Source organism: Engraulis encrasicolus, chromosome 6 (genome assembly GCF_034702125.1).
Source record: "Engraulis encrasicolus isolate BLACKSEA-1 chromosome 6, IST_EnEncr_1.0, whole genome shotgun sequence".
Lineage (NCBI taxonomy): Eukaryota > Metazoa > Chordata > Actinopteri > Clupeiformes > Engraulidae > Engraulis > Engraulis encrasicolus.
In genome coordinates this window covers 9,441,963-9,451,962 of record NC_085862.1, presented here as the reverse complement: position 1 = coordinate 9,451,962, position 10,000 = coordinate 9,441,963, and positions in this window count along the sequence as shown.

Genomic DNA, 10,000 nt, shown 5'->3' with positions numbered 1-10,000 from the left:
ACAAGCTAAGTGACCCCCAAAAGTGCAGTTCAGTCAGAACTGAAAAATGAATTAACATCACACTTTTGGACGGATAAACTGGCGTGCGATTGATGTTGGCTTTCTACTCTGAGGTCCGGTTCCATTACCAAATTCCATTTTAAGTACCATTGGAGAAATGCAATAAGATGCACTTAGTTCTGATGGCCCACTGTGTGCCAGCCCACTACGAAAGAGAAACAGCTTTTCTGCATTTAATTAATTTCAGAATTTACTGAGCGCTTAAGCACAGAGCAAGCTGCTTCACTTCTGGGTTGACTTTTAAGGGGCTAGTTACATTAACCTCGGCCCTAAGTAACGACTAAAGGACTAAGCCCTGATGTCAAGTATATATTTCCAGCGTTCGACAACAATCAATGGAAACCTCCTATTCTTAATTCAGCTGGGTCATGTGTTTCTTTTACGCTGTAGATACAATGCTTGTCATTATAAAACTGGGGAACAGGACAACAACAAAGACTCTTAAAATATTTTAGTGTTTACAAAAAATTATGATCGTTTCAATGATGTTATCTAATATGTAATGTAACTATGTGTTGGAAGATGTGTACTGCAAATATGTCATACTACATCAACTGTATTATTTAATTTACGTTCTTTAAAACCGGGAATTAGTCTCGAAAACAAACAGGAGAATGTAACTCGCTTATATATGATTCTGTACATTTTTAGAAATATTTAACAAAAATTCACAAGTCACGAGTTTGGTTGTCGCATTGTAACCAAAAACAAAATAATTATTCTTAAGACACAGAAATACAGATAGGGCACAAACTCAACCAGCGTGTACTGTAGACGATAGCGATTATCACTCGGCAAACACCTTCCATCTTCTTCGATTTACACCACCCTCATTTTTTTGCAGGGGGTGCTACCCAAGCTCCCTGACAGAGAAAATGGCGGACGAGACCAAACCAAACCGACCATGCTCAGTGTTGCCAGATTGGGCTGTTTCCCGCCCAATTGGGCTGCTTAGGAGGGCCGTCTGCGGGCAAAGACAGGAAAAATTGGCTATTTGGCATTTTTTTCTGCCGTTTTAGTCCCATGGAAATCAATGCAATTTCTTGAAACCGGGTGGAATTTAGCGCATTTTGGCAATTTTGATAAGATATCTGGCAACACCGACCATGCTGTCTCTTTACTGGTGCCTAAAAACCAGCACAACACCACCTACAGGTGTGGAACCTCCATGACACCCACTTGCTCTCATTTTAACATCGATTACCAAAGGCCAAGGTCAGTCCCTGAGCGGCGAGTTGCTGATTTGAGAAGTATTCCCCTGATCTTGGACACCGCTCGACCATCCGACCTCCCTCCACAAAAAGAAAAACACAATGAAATGAAAAAAAGGGAACAATGTGATCTAAAAGGTCCTCCTCACTCCTCACTCCACTCCTCTCCTCACCCCCTTCCCCTTCTCCCCAATCTTCCTCCATACATTTCTCCCTCCACCAACCCCACCACCACCTCCTCTCCCAAAAACTAGGTCACCTCGATAGCAGAGCGGAGCGGAGCAGAGCAGAGCTGAGCGCGGTTGAGAGTAGCACCAGTGAGAGTTAATAATGATAAAACAGCAAAAGCTCCAACCCAAACCAAGTGCTGCTGCCGCCGCTGGCTTTGATTGAGAAGGGGAGAGAATCGCCACAGGGTCACACTAGACTTTTTTCACTAGTAACACAAATCAGTCCAAGATGTGCCGGCCGATGGGATCGCCCATGTGCTGTGCTGTGCTGTACTGTACACAGTGTGAGTGCCCAGAGTGAAGGCAACGCAGCGGTTGGGGAGTTCCGCGCGGCTGTAACGCCATGTGCTGTGCTCGTGGCGACAGTAGGGGAGAGATGGCTGCCCAATGGGGCTGTGTGGTACAGTACGTGACCGAGCGCTCCACAATTAACCCATTATCTACAGAGATACGTGCAGAGTCCCATAACACCATGCTGAAGCACCCAAGATGTAACCGACATAACTCAATCACATATAAACGTATAAGGCCGTGTATATAACATCTAAGGGCTATGTACATAGGTTTCTAGACTAGCGCATCATCTTTAAATGCAAAAAACAAGTAAGAAGGAAATTGATTGATTTTTATGCTCATATTGTTAAATTTACAATGATGTCTGACTTCTCAGCTGTGTAAAAAAAAAAACTACTAAAAATAAAAACGATGTTGACTACTTGCTGGGATAAGTAAAATTCACAACGACATAGGACATAAATAGGCCTAAATATCTGGAAAAGCTGGCCACAAACATTTTCACAACTCGGCAACTGTATTAAATCATGAATATGCGAAATGAAAAGAAATGAAGAAATACGTAATAATGTAATAAACACAATGAAAACTAAAATCTATGGTATAAAGACATGTTAAGTCCATTCTTTAATTTCAGCATTTGATTAATTAATTGATTAAAATATATATTAATTGTCATATGCCATGAAAACTTAACATTGCATCATAGAAATATGATGGGCCTTTTTCATTGAAAGAGTTAAAGGACAAGGCATATATTGTAGAGACACTCGACCATACTCTCACCACAACTATGCGATTTTTGGAAACACTAGACACCCAATTCTGATACTTTTGCCACTTTCTCCACTTATTCTCCATGTCCCGGTTGACATGGGGAAGGTGCAAAGTGGCCCTGCCGACACATTATACTTACGACTTAACTACACACTGGAATTTTGAAACCCCAAGCTGCCAGTAGCTCTTCCAAAATGGCCGTGCTACCCTTCTATTTCATACGTTCCTTATTAAATCCCAAAATAACACACGGACACCGACATCAAACACTATTAACATGACTGCAATTAAACCTAAAGCAAACATCAACGCGTTCGTAAAAAAAATACACAAGCAATCAATGGTAAGTAAGTCGTGTAAGGAAACATACACACAAGGCACAGAAGAAACTGAGCCCCACTGCATATGTCAAGAAAATGGTGGTGAAAGGGCTTTTGAATGCCTGAGTGGAAGTGATACGGCTTCCCCCCTTATCTCCTCTCTCTGCCCTCTGACTTAAACGCAGCCAATGAAAGCAGCTGGCCCTGCCCGGCCTGGCCCAGGAGGAGATAGATAGAGAGGGACCCGACCGGCATGTTTCAACAGTATCACGGGTCGGGTCCACTGGGCCCAGCCAGCATGGTGCCTGGTGCCTGGTGCCTGGTACCAGAGCTGGGCTTTGCACCTCTGTGTAGTGTAGTACGGTGGTGGGCTCCAGCGTTCACCAGAGAGACACACTTGGCTTATTCTATGCCAGTGGAGCACGGAAGGCGTCCCCTCACCAGACAAACTGTCTACACTGGAGTAAAACAGGAGAAGGCTTGAGGAACACAGCAGGGTGCTGTATTTCCAGACCCGTACTGGGACTCTTCTCTTTTCTCTTTTCAGAGATGAATTCAGAATAGCCACGTTGCTGCTGAAATATAATGTCTGCTATAGTACCGTACGACTGTGGCACGGAGCCAGGGGCTGCTTTTCTGAAAAGTCCCCTTGTGAAGCAAAATAATAATAATAATAATAACATGATATGTAGGGCAAGGGCGATGCGTCATGCGCTGCCATGTCTTTTAGCATATCACAGTCTTACAGTACAGCAGCTGAAAAATGGGGCTCTCAGAGACTACTCAAGATTGCTCTATAGCACAAAATAGAGCACATATCTGTCCATTCAAAGGCTTTTGGTACACAACAATTAGCTGTACCTTGCTCTTTCAGAGAAACTAACAGTGAGTGAGTCCACTTCTAGGAAATGGGAAGTGGCATGGACAGGCATGTATTGGAGGCTCGTGCTGCTGAACAGCACCATACCACTGAGTGGGAACAAACCAGCCGTGCTACCTCTCCCGCTCTCACACTCTCGTTCTCAGTCTCTGGAGCCAGTCCTCAGTATTTACAAAGCGGCTGACGAAAAAAAAAGAAAACCTCGCTTTGCCATTAACGCCGACAAACACAACAGGCCTGATGGATAACAGGCCAAGAGATGAGGTCGTCTGAAGTTAACAGATGAGCAGTCCAGTTGGGTCCCAGAGAGAGAGATACTCCTGGCTGCAGTTTGAGAAATCGCACACATCAACACACACACACACACACACACACACACACACATAGACACACACACAGACGAACACTCATCTGGATAGACTTTAGCAGTGTGGAGAAAACCGGGCCTTTCACACACAGGGGCCAAGATGAATGGCAGGTGGTGGTTGGAGAAATATTAAGCAAAACGTATGGAGAGCAGCCACGGTACAGCCTCGTACTTCATCAGAGCCGGCTAGGAAAAGCCTTGTATCTAGATCATCTATTATCTACATAGAATAACAGGACTTGCAAAGGCCCTGTGAATGCAATCATATAAGTGCAAACTTTGTTTATTTCCATACAGTGGCGGCCCAGTCTACTAAAAGTTTAAAAAAAGAAATCCTCTTTAATGTGAGTACCACCAAGGGAAAATAGTGTTGAATGAAGGATGTATGTCATAGTTGCTGGGTTTTTACTGAAGTGCTTCCAGGGGAGTTGATTGGCTTTGACGTGATTTGTTTGGGAAAAGACTTTGCCAAGGTTCCGCAAGCACAGTTTTCAGACCAGACCACCACAGCAAATCACTATCAGTCTCCCTCTGTAACCAGTGACGGAATTAATAGTCTGTGAACTATTAGTTTTATAAGTATGTCTTAATCTGTGAACATGAAAACTGAAATATATATTACTGAAGCTACATGCCAAACTCAGCCAAGTTTGCTCATTTCTTTTGTTTGTTTGCATTGAAAACAAAGCGCGCTGCGTAAAGTATGCAAAACTTCCCAAACTGACCAACTAAATGTTTCCCTGTGGTCCACGAAAAAAGTGGGGGAAAGTGAAGAATTTCAGGTTTCTTATCATTCAATCTGAACCATATGCTTGAACCTAAAAGGGAATTTGGTTTCTCGGGAACACAAGTCACTTCTCGTCATTAAAACCAAACCGATAAGGCCGTTGCAACCGGCCGCACGACACAGAAGGAAACTTTACGACTATAGGCCTATATGCCCTACTTAAAGTTCAAAGGATTTGTGAATGGCCTTGCTCTTAGAAGAGAAATCCACTGCATTTGCTTATCATCCCTAGAAAGACCATTTATACATTTGCTAATGCACTTGTCTAAATGGGCCTTAAAATACAACTGATGTAATTCTGGTTGAAGGATACATATTATGGCATATTCATTCAACACTTATAAATTGAAATTAACCCATATCATATTTTAATATATTACATTCATCTATGTAAAATTCATGCTTCTTTATAAACGCCATAAATCAACCGCTTTGAAAGGGTCAAAGGCTATTTTGCTTAGTGGCCATTTTAACCATTTCTACGGAGGGAGTTAATATCCAGTTAATTACAAATCTATCTTCAAACTAGGCGCTGTTAGCTGTGAAGCTGAGCGTGTGTTTGTTGTTGTTGTGAAGTGGAGCTGGTGGTTTAACTCCTGAAGCAGCATCGACGGTGGTGTGATACTGAGCGAGGGGCCAGTCGGATGGTCTTACCTGGGATTCGTGCTGTTCCAATAGACCGCGTATCGGTCTGAGATCAACTTGCTATCGTCTGCCCACACGGCGACCCAAGATAACAGCGCGATGAGCAACAGCGACAACTCCATTTGATATGCAGTAGAGTTCTTGTCCATGCTGTTCAGGAAATATGGGAATAAGGCGGCTGTTCTTCACACTAAACGGAATGCAGCGTGAAAATTATTCACCAGTATGTGAACGATATAAAAAAGGCTTTACGCAGGGGGAATCCCAGTCAATGTTCCAACAGTTTTCATATAATAAATCAGCCAATGGCAGGTAGGAAAATGTGAATTAATTTTTTTGAAACAGTCTTGTGTTGTTCTCCGTAAATATAAACATAAACGGGGCAAACACGCTGGCAAGTTTGAGTACCCAATTGTTCCTCAGAAGAGAGGCTTAATGATCCGTTGTGGTTATGTCGATCCGTGATTCACTTTTTCACAAACATGTGATGACATATCTATTAAGATCCACCTCATCCAACAAACGGTAGAAATCTGCATTATTTTAACACCATGCGAGATGTTTGACACGTCCATCACAAGAACCACATGCGCGTGCAGCAGCTGTCCTTCCAATCAATTCGTTGCCAACGCCGCCGACGAACTTCAAACTTTCCGCTTCTCCGTAACTCAGAGGTAATCCCGCTCATTTACCGGTTATATTCAAGCAACTCGTTAGTCCTTGATCTTGTAATCGCTCACTTCCATAAATCAGAACGGTGAATTTCACGCATCGGCGCGCACACGAAAATCAAAGCCAGGTTCAGCGGGCTGTTGTTGAAATGCTGTGGGTAACCTACGACAGAAGACAGAGTCCATCCAGTTTCTTGGGTAGCCAGCGACCTCTTAGCGCTCGGCTGAAACTAGGAAAGGCGCAACATTTCCGCAGTAGAGTAGGCTACGCTGCAATTACATCAAAACCTTTTGGAAATACACAAACGTCCCGCGCTTCTCTTCGTCACAGACTCCACGCAGAAATGAAAGTCACACCTACAGTACGTGTGCCGCCTCTCCGAACGTCCCCTCACGGAAAAGTTGTCAATAGCAAGTTATTCGCCTTTATGCTCGACTGCCCCGTTCCCACCGGGCAGTTACCAACGCGAGAGGCAGGGGAATGAACCAGACACCGCATCACTTGAAGAGTTGCTGCTGCTGATGATGTCGCCGTGTTGAGCGGTGCTACCGATGGAGTCTAGGATACACCGCCTGTATTGCTCCATTGTTGAGGTGTCCCTCTGTAGTGCTAGTGTGGTGTTCTGCCCAGTGGAGCTCGCATGATTTTTTTCCCAGAGTCACGGTGGATTTTCTGTTGCGCGCGTTCTCTCTCCCCCTCTCTCTCTCCTCGCTTCAGCACATGTCTCGCGCGGCGAGTCGACTACGTATAGCTCTCGCTCCATTCACAGTCTGCGCTTCACTCGGGGCGGGGCTGAGAGAGCCTTCTTCGCCTCTTAACTTTTGGAGTATTTAAATCCCGAATATACCAAAGTTTTAACAACTGCATGCGTCCTTTCGCTTTGCCGTGTCCCCGGTGAGTCCAAATGGTAAATTAAATTATAGTTATTCACTTTAACTGTATTGTATTTACAAGATGAGAATTAGTTTGTAAACTGTATGAATCTATAGCCTATCTCAAGTCCATCTACACAAAATGATGGTTAAACAGAGTGTTCAACTTCACCGCCTTTCGTCATCAGCCATGCATGTTTCCAAATTTTTAAATTTAATTTAAAATGTAAACTACTATTGTAGTCTTTAAATTCTGATTATATCGTTGGCCACGTGTATTGTACGTCCTAATTTGTAGAACGATTTTAAATATTTAGAGGAAATTATATCATCACTCTCATTTCAGCACGTTGCCCTTTTTGAGAATTTGTGTAGGCCTACTTGCGTGCTACAGGAACCGATTATGCAACGCGCACATACATCTAGGCACACAATACTAAACATTTTAATTTGTCAGTAAATACATAGAGACAGCGATCTACAACAAATAAACAAGAACAGCTTGGACAAATTTGTTTGGCAAAGGAGTTAGAGGAGAATTGCCCGTGTTGACAAATATGGCTGCCATGATCATATCTTGTCCGTTGTTTATACTCTGTAATGAAAGGCATCGGGACCAGCTGCGGGAGGAGGTTATCGGTGCGAGACTGGGACGGACCTGACTTCAGCCTGTATGTGCGGCCTTGTCGTGCATGTGGCTCTCCTCTCCTTCCTCTCCGTACTGACCCTGCCCGACCACCAACATGTCCTGGGAGAGGAGGCTCACTTATCCTGTGAGGAGGATGGAGACGGGGAGAGAGATGTGATGAGGCATATATGAGAAAATGGAGGGAGAGAGAGAGAGAGAGAGAGAGAGAGAGAGAGGACAGAGCAAGCAGGAGGAGGAGAGAAAAAAAAACTGTAGCATATAAACTGAGTGAAAAGAAGAAGAAGGGAGCGGAGTGCACCGGAGAGGTCTTCTGAAGCGAGCACGGCATGAGGGAGAGGAATATCTTTTGACAAATATGTAGTTAGAGAGTAGGGGGGAAAGGGCACTGGCAGGAGAGAATGCATAGAGACATATCACAGAAACGAGAGGGGAGGGAGGGCAGCCGTCTACAGTATACACACAGAAGGAGAGAGATAGAGACATGGGCACAGAGAGAGACAGGAGGAGAGAGAGAGAGAGAGAGAGAGAGAGAGAGAGAGAGAGAGAGAGAGAGAGAGAGAGAGAGAGAATAGAGTGAGAGAGATGCTGAGGGGAGTGAGCGAGAGAGAGATGCACCGTGTTGTCCCCCCCTGAAGACTGGCTGCCTTGCTCTGCTCCATGTGATTCAGCTGTGATAAATATTTAACCTGGCCCAACTCGGCGCGGCGGCGGCGGTGGGCTATGCTCGGCGGGTGACATGGTGCACCAGGGCGTCTGAGGAGAGGAGAGGGCAGAGGAAGGCGGAGGAGGAGGCAGAGGAGGAGGAGGAGGTGGAGGAGGAGGCAGCGGCGGCTAGCAAAATACAGATGAAACTTTAATTTCCGCTTTTAAAAATGGTGGCGAGATGAATGGTGCGCACTTATTAAAGTTTCAGGGGCCCGTTCATGCATAAATGCATGGGGCCCCGCACATCTCAGCACTGCACAGCACTGCACAGCACAGCACAGTACAGCACAGCACAGCACAGCACAGCACAGCACAGCACAGCTAGGCCTCTGGACCACTTGTGGCCATGGTGGCCCGTCCCGGCACGACCCGGCACGGCACGGCCCAGCCCCACCGCAGAAGAAATCATGACTGTCCTACGCCAGAGACGTGACACCACCAGCGTCTGGGTCGGAGTTGAATGTGGTGAGGTGGTGGGGTGTGGCTTGGGGGCTTGTAGGTCGTCCAGAGTCCAGGGTGGCTCTAGTCTACTGTGTCTCAGCCGGGGTTCTACAGCCCACCAGGGGGCACTGGGGAGCCCTAAGGGGGTGTCGAGAAGGAGACCTCTGAGGGGGTGTGCCACTGGGGGACAATAGTCCGTTTTAATTTTTTAATATTGAGGGGGGGTGTTGGCAAGGTTGTGATGAGGTCAAGGGGGCGGTGGGAGGCTTATGATGAGGTCCAGGGGGCGTTTGGTTGAGAACCACTGGTCTACTGCATGCATTCGCCACTCTCATGGCTTGAGAGAAAATGAGCTGGTTTAGCCTCCAAAGTAAGGCCCGACCGATATATCGGCCCCACCGATATATCGGGCCGATATTTAGCATTTTTGGGATATCGGTATCGGCCATACTTTCAATAAATTTCCACCGATAAGTTTGTGTAACTTTCACAAACAATTTTGCAGCCGTTTCTTTCTGAATGCATCTTCTATTCTGCTCTTCCCACTTTGAGAGTCCATGACAGTTCATTATTATAACTAAATATGTGTATATAATAATAATTTATATTTCATTAAATTTTATTATGAACAACATTTATATATATTTATTATATATATTTATTTATATATATTTATTATTTATTTGCACATATCGGTTATCGGCCTCCCATTTCCATAAGTATCGGTATCGGTATCGGCCCTGAAAAAAACATATCGGTCGGGCCCTACTCCAAAGGCCTGCTTGCTTACCCAGCAACCAAAAACCCACCAGCTTACAGCTCACACACACACACACACACACACACACACACAGCTGCAACTCTATACGCCCCAGCGCATTAAACCTCAAACAATTCCTGTGAAAAAAAATTAAATTCTGGGTATGAATACGCCTTGGGTGTTTACATATTGCATATTTGGGGATATATATTTCAAGTTTGTTCATTAAGTACTTTTTCCACTGTGTTTAATATGCAGTCCTCTTTCCAGTTGGCTTGGGACGGAGTTTGGGTTCAGGTAAGCCCCGTTACAAGAATACAAATGTTCAAG